This window comes from Myzus persicae, unplaced genomic scaffold, assembly GCF_001856785.1.
Source record: "Myzus persicae strain clone G006 unplaced genomic scaffold, MPER_G0061.0, whole genome shotgun sequence".
NCBI classification, from domain to species: Eukaryota; Metazoa; Arthropoda; class Insecta; order Hemiptera; family Aphididae; genus Myzus; species Myzus persicae.
The window spans coordinates 122368-129731 of record NW_019101330.1 but is presented as its reverse complement, the minus strand read 5'-3'; the positions used below and the strand labels follow the sequence as shown (position 1 = coordinate 129731).

Genomic DNA, 7364 nt, shown 5'->3' with positions numbered 1-7364 from the left:
TTATTTGTATATCTGTGTGATGGACGTTTTATGATTGATATTTTACGTCACTTTTCTGAATAACTATATTTATGGTTAACACTCTGATAACAACAACAGTGCCCATACACAAGTTATTAACAACAAATAATTACTTAGAAATGACCATCTAAGTATAATTAGACGATTTTTATGACCTCACCGGAGCCGGGGACCAGTCGATTCGTGTTTGTATCGTCAGTCCTCACAAATCACAATTGAATGATTCGCGTGCGATTCTCTACTTTGTTGTGTTGTCTATAATATTACATAGATATAAAGTATATATTAAGTATTCATATTAACTGTTAAGTGCTTACAAATTATGTCTTCGAAGCAACCGCTGAAGTATCGTAAAGTAAGTTTGCACAATATGTAATCTACCAACTAAACATTTTTACACCAAATATAAAAGCACGCGGTATTATATTATTGTAAGTTAGTTGTCCCTGATCACTGCAATTAGTCCCGCAATAATCCTAAAAATGTGAATACCTACTCTGAATATTTGATTAAAATGTCTAGTAATTTATTCTTCTAAAGGGACAAATGTAGTAGATACCATAAAATACATCTGTAGAAAATATAAATTCATATTATTTTTGAACAATCGACAACTCGTAATTTCTAAAAAGTAATTCGTGTCAGTTGTAATGTTTATCTTAAGTTCATTGTTTTTATTCGAGTATTTAATTTACTTGAACTAAGCGCAGTTTCTATAATTTCAATCAATTGTTTTAATTTAAAATTATTGTAGGTATCTTTTGAGTTATATTATAGTAGTGTTCTAAAAGAATACGATTTCTAAATTAAGACCAATAAAAATAGTTTTAATTGCATAGTATGTACATGACTCATTGGAAACCCGACAGTCAGGCACACTCAACGATCATGAATATTCCGTGCATGTTGATTAAATAGGCCTTTTTATTTTATCTGACTACACTCACCATACTGGCGCGGCAAAGGGGGTAATCGAGAAGCGGCCACCTCTGAACTTTTTAAGGGCTGATGGACGGCTAATGGCCCAATGAATAAAAATTTAGTATTAACTAGTATTTTATACTTTTATAGTATTTACTACGACGGGTAGTTAAAAATATGACAGTAATTGTTTTTATCAGATTTGGAGTGGATGGAAAAGCTAACTTCTGAAACATTTTAAGTTCACCACTCCATCACTCACCATGTATTTTAACCACTTTTAAAATGTACCGTTATAATTTGTATGATACCTATTGTAAAATTTAAATTTTATATAATTATTTTTGTTCGACATTACCACATAGATCCGACCACATAATCGATGGGTTGTTGTTGTCTTTACGGAAACTCATGATTACAGTGTAGTGCCTGTTAATTGGCTAATTTCAACAACACTGTCGGAAGTAACGATATTAAATATTCCAAAAGTTCAGTATTGCCGATGGCCTCCATTTAATGTTACCAGTATTGAACTATTAGAAGCTGAAGATCCTGATGATTCATGGAATTCATTCAAAATTAAAATTGTGGATGGTACAATATATGGTAGGCAATTAGTGAGTTTATTTATAATATATTGAAACTTTCATTAGATTTTGTTGAGAATTATGATAAGCAAAAGAAACCACTTAAAATTTCTACCCTTTAATGTTCAAAATTTATCTGTATTTGTTTACTTAGAAAAATTCCAAGATGCATATCATAAGCGTGTCGAAATAGAAAGCTCTGCTGCAAAAAATGAATTTGAAACACAAAAAAGTCCAAGCAAAAAACGTCAAAAAAGTTCCTCTGAAGATAACAGTGATTTTGAAGGTACCTACCCATTATGTTTATACTTTTAGTATTTATTTAAATACTATGTAGTATTAATTATTCTTTAATTTAAATTGTAGATACTAGTTTATCAATAACACCTATCAGAAAAACAATGATCAAACATGTACCTCATAAAGGTAAGAAAATTGTAAGTTTTTCTGACTTAGTGGTGAGGAATTATGATAAAAAACTATCGTCTATTAGACCACCTGCAGGACAAATTGAAGCTAGTACCTCAGTAGCAAACATACTTACTAAAGACACACATAAGGTATTAAAATCGCTATTTTTACTAATTTAAAAACAGCAATAATTAAGTTTTAATAATTTAAATAATCAAATATTGAAATGTGTATTTACCTATGTATCAATTAACGATTTAATAGGTACAAATTAATAATTATCATTGATAATTAAAAAAACAAATGTTTGATAAAATAGTAAACTTTTAATTAAAAACGAATTGGTAAAAAGTATTTATAAACTTAATTTTTTATTTCAGATTTGTGATTCGAAGAACACAGAAGATTTCCCTACTATGCCAAATTTGGAAAGAGTTCAATCCAAGTACTATAATTCAATGATTGATACCCCTGAAAATTACACTTTGAATCTTATCTCAGAAAATTATGTACTGAATAACTTAAGTTTAAATGAAAAATTGCGTTTATTGATTTTAAAACATAATGTTTCGCATAATTTTTGTAACAGCTTGCTTCAGATATTGAAAAATGAAAGTTTAGACGTCTCAGAAGATATTAGGACATTGATCAAAACTCCCAAACTTCATGATATTGTTGTTATTTCTGGTGGATGGTACATACATTTAGGTCTAAAAACTATGATGCTACCTATTGTAATTAAAAATAATGCACAAACATACATTAAATCCCAAGTGTTAGAGCTAGGCATTAATATAGATGGACATCTTATATCAAAAAGTCCCAAATATCATCTTTGGCCAGTATTAATTTCAATATTAAATTTTAAAGAATTAAAGGAAAATGTTGTACCTATTGGTTTTTTCCATGGAGTTCAAAAACCCCAACCGTTGAAGAATTCTTAAATCCATTAATCATAGATTTATTGGAGCTGTTAGACAACGGACTAAGTGTGAATGGATTGCTTTTTAAGATAAAAATTTCATATATTTCGTGTGATTCCACTGCAAAAGCATTTTTACTGAATGTCAAAGGTGACAATGAATATTTTGGTTGTACATTCTGTATGGAAGAGGGCACATATTTGGAGCAACGTATGACATATCCCGGTTTAAATGCACAGTTAAGAACTGATGAGTCGTTCAGAAATAAAACAGATAAGCATTACCATAAAGGCGATAGTCCTTTAGCTCGGTTACCGATTAATATCACAAATACGGTTGTGTTAGATTACATGCACAACGTATGCCTGGGTGTAGTAAAACAATTAATTGCATTTTGGGTAAAAGGTGATAAACAAGTAAAATTGGAAAAAAATAAAAAAGATAAAATAAATGATGAGTTGAAGAAATTGAGATCTTATGTACCATCTGAGATATGTCGTTTGCCCAGAGCGATAGATGAAATCGAATATTACAAAGCCACAGAACTTCGAACTTTTTTATTATACACTGGTCAAATTGTTCTAAAAGGTAACTTAAAAGAAAAGTTCTATTTACATTTTCTGTTGTTGGTTTATGCAATCAGAATTTTAATTTGCGCTGAAACCTGTTTAGAGTACAACAAATTAGCAACTCAGCTCCTAAAAAAATTTGTTAATGATTATTCAAATTTGTATGGCTCTCAATTCATATCTTATAACGTACACAGTTTGATTCATTTGCCAATGTATGTTCTTATCCATGGCCCACTAGACAATTTTAGTTGTTTCCGTTACGACAATTTTATACAAGAAATTATAAGATCTATGAAGTCAATCAAATATCCTTTGCAAGAAATCTTAAACAGTATACTACAAAAACAAAAAATATATCAAAAACTTTCTTCTCATTTACATAATCAACATCCTGTGTTAAGTGATGAAATAATACACAAATGTTCTTCACCGTTTTTCAAAATTAACGATAAACTTTTTGAAAAGATATCTTTAGGACTAAAAAATACAGTTATAAACGTACTTAATGAAAAAGATAGGTACCTAATGCTTACTAATAATAATATTGTTATGGTTTACCATATTGTTCAAACACAAAATAAACCAACTAATTTAATTGTAAAACGGTTCCTCAGCAACTCTGAATTTAGTACTACACCAATATCTTCTTTTGAAATTGGGGTGTACATTGTTGACACTTCCAATATGTCTGAATTGTATAGTATTAATTTAACTGATATAAAATATAAATGTTTTTTCATTCAACTATCAGAAAACTGGGCTTTGGTCTCATCAATGTGTCATTCGGAGTCTTAGATTTTACTGTTATTATTATAATTTCAAGCTTTTACTTTTTTTTCATACAGTCATTAACTTTGTTGTTAATTGTATAAACACACGAATACAATAATTATATACCAAGGTATTTTTCATTTACTTATGTTTTTATCCAATTATAATATTTTTTGTTTTAGTATACCTTTGCATTATATTACATTTGAATTAAATATTCTAAACAATATTATTTTTTATTATATAATTTTATATAATTTCATATCCATATGAAATATTTATTTATTTATTTTCATATTTATATTCAGCTAAATAAAACTAAATTAATAATATATAATAATATTTTTCTTTCCAAACAATTGATTTTTAATTAGAAAATTTAATACTGATGTTTATTGTGGACATTATTTAATATATTTAATACATAATACAGGCTGATTATTATAAACATTTTACATGTTTATTTTATAATAATACTGGGCTTGCAGATTTGTAGTAAAATAATCTGTCTGGCAAGAGAACACTCAGCGGCACAACGCAAATAGGTTCTTCTGCGCATTACCACGTGACACCTTGCCATTATAATAAAACCGGTCTCGCCCCGTCACTTGCGGATGCGCAGAAGGACCAATTTTCGTCGGGACACGGCGTGTTCTCTTGCTGAACAGAGTTTAAGTGAAACTATAATTCTAAACATCGCAATGTTTTGTATAATGATACCGCGCTGAGACGTCTATTGAACATTACTCATATTATGTTCAGGGGCGTACCACAGTAAAAACAGAAGCAGTTGCCTTGGGGAGTACATTTTTTTTTTGTGGTTTCTACATGTAGTGCGTGATAAGGGAATGCTGGTGTTTGTCGAATATTGGGTATGTAATATTAATATGTAATTTATTCTATAAACATGTATATCAACATTTTCGAAACAATTATCTCCTTAAAAATTTACAATAGAAACCAGTGGCTCACATACTATTTTGAAAGATATAGGTTTGCACAGCAATCGGAGACTCTTTAAATTGCATGAGAGAAAACCTTCAGTATTTGTAAATATGGTCCTTATTATAACGTATGTCTACTTCAAAATTTAAAGAAATAAAATAAAATTCACATAAATTCATGATTAAAGGATAAAAGGGGTGAGCATGCTGGGTGAAACATCCAGTACATTATAATATTAACGTCGGGCACGATTTAATTTAAATCACAATAAGAGCCTCGAGGCGTGCTGTTATATAGCGGTGCCGCACCATTTCGCGGACAGACCTTCGAAGCCGAATCGGTGTGTACCTATTATATACGTCATGTTATTATGTATGACGGACGGACCGCGAAAACGTTAATCGACGAAGGCGTAATGCGAATACCCCTCGGGATATTATTATAATCGTGTACGATTTATTGATGAACACTGTAAACAGTTTATTATACAGGTACAATATCGATGGGTAGTAGGTACATACCCGACTGCATGAGAGGCCTGAAAAAGTCGTCGCGATTTCAACAATTACGAAACTCCTATAAAGTGAGGACTTCAATATTATGAAGTATACTTATGCCAACATATTATTCTGTAATATAGGTACCCAAGTATATATCTTCAAGTTTTTCAAACATTATATTGTAAGTATTGAACGGCGAGATGAAATATGTGTAATGTAAGTACTTATGAAATGCATTTTCTGCATGCTTTATGGTATTTTTCTCCAGAAATGTTTGTAAAATCTTGAAACGATAAAGACGCTTACCCTGCAGGGTACCAGTTGGGTGCTCAGTTACCAAACGATTTCGGGACTCGTGTACAAATTTATTATTTGCCCTTTGACCTCCCCTCAATCGTGTGCTCACATAATTTTTCACCGATTACAGGTTATAATTTAGAATCGTACGTTGCCTATAAATTCTACACGGAACATAATCAATTCGATTTCGTACGGACGCGTGAATAGTATATACCTAGGTAGTTTGGTACCCAATATAGTTAGGTACCCATGGCATTACACATTTTGTATTCATCGAGTTTATCGCCACCACTTTTTCGATTGGATAAACGTTCGAATGTGTATTACAAAATATGTGTGTGTGCGCCTTTATACGAGTGATTATTATACACATCCTATAGTCTATGCTATGTGTCCGCATATAACACACGTAGAAATTATTATCGCGTGCTGCAGTTAACGCAATAATTAATAAATCTATTCATCCCAAATATGTTGCATGCCCACAGCGTGTTGGTATTTATTATACGATTATTTTATTGCTCACTATTTACCGTGTTTTCAAACACACTGCATTTTATATTTAATATTTATATACTGTGACCGGTAAAACAAAATAAATTAAAAACGATTAAATTTTATAGTCTCGGTGGTAGGAAAAAAAATACACGTACGAGTTGAAAATTATTGCATGTTCTCTTCATAATAATGTTTCCATAAGGATCGGAATATTAGTATAATATTATTTATTATTGCGCCGTAGTATTATATCTCGTTGGGCGCGAGAACATCGCTGCACGTTTACGAATATTAGTTTTACCTACGTATTTACTTAGCACATGAAATTATCTTTAACGCACATAAAATATAGAATAATAATAATACAATTCATTTCATTTCATTTTAAAGATATATTTACATTTTACATTAAAAAAATACTAAAAAAAATATGAATTTAAAATGATGATGACTCCGAAAAGCAAAGCTTGTAGAGAAGACACTGAGTTCTATAATTAAATAAATACTAATTTTTAAATGAACTTGTTAAAATTTAAGGATGTACAATGTGCTTATAAAACTAAAGCATAATACAACCAAAAAATATCAACTAATATAGGTGTAACGAAAATACTGTTACTAATAATAAATATTTAATATCCTATAGAATAAAATATGATAACATAAAATTACAATAGAAATTTAACTATTGTACTGATACATTTTTTGTGACTGTTAAAATTATTAAAATTGCTGATAATGATACCAAGTCGTTTAGACATTCTAATCCTAATATTAAAGGATATCTTTTTCTAAGTTTTGTATTACACTTAATTAATTCAAAAACCTTAATTTCAACTTGACTAGAACGTATATGTATACTAGAACGTATATGTATATTATAGACCGTAGAGTATACAATGTATACTCTATAAA

The 7364-nt window shown here is 29.9% G+C and overlaps 1 pseudogene; it reads left to right on the top strand.

Annotated features, from left to right (window-relative positions):
* Positions 1–2326: 2326 nt before the first annotated feature.
* On the top strand, positions 2327–4328 carry LOC111028664 (annotated as a pseudogene).
* Positions 4329–7364: the final 3036 nt, after the last annotated feature.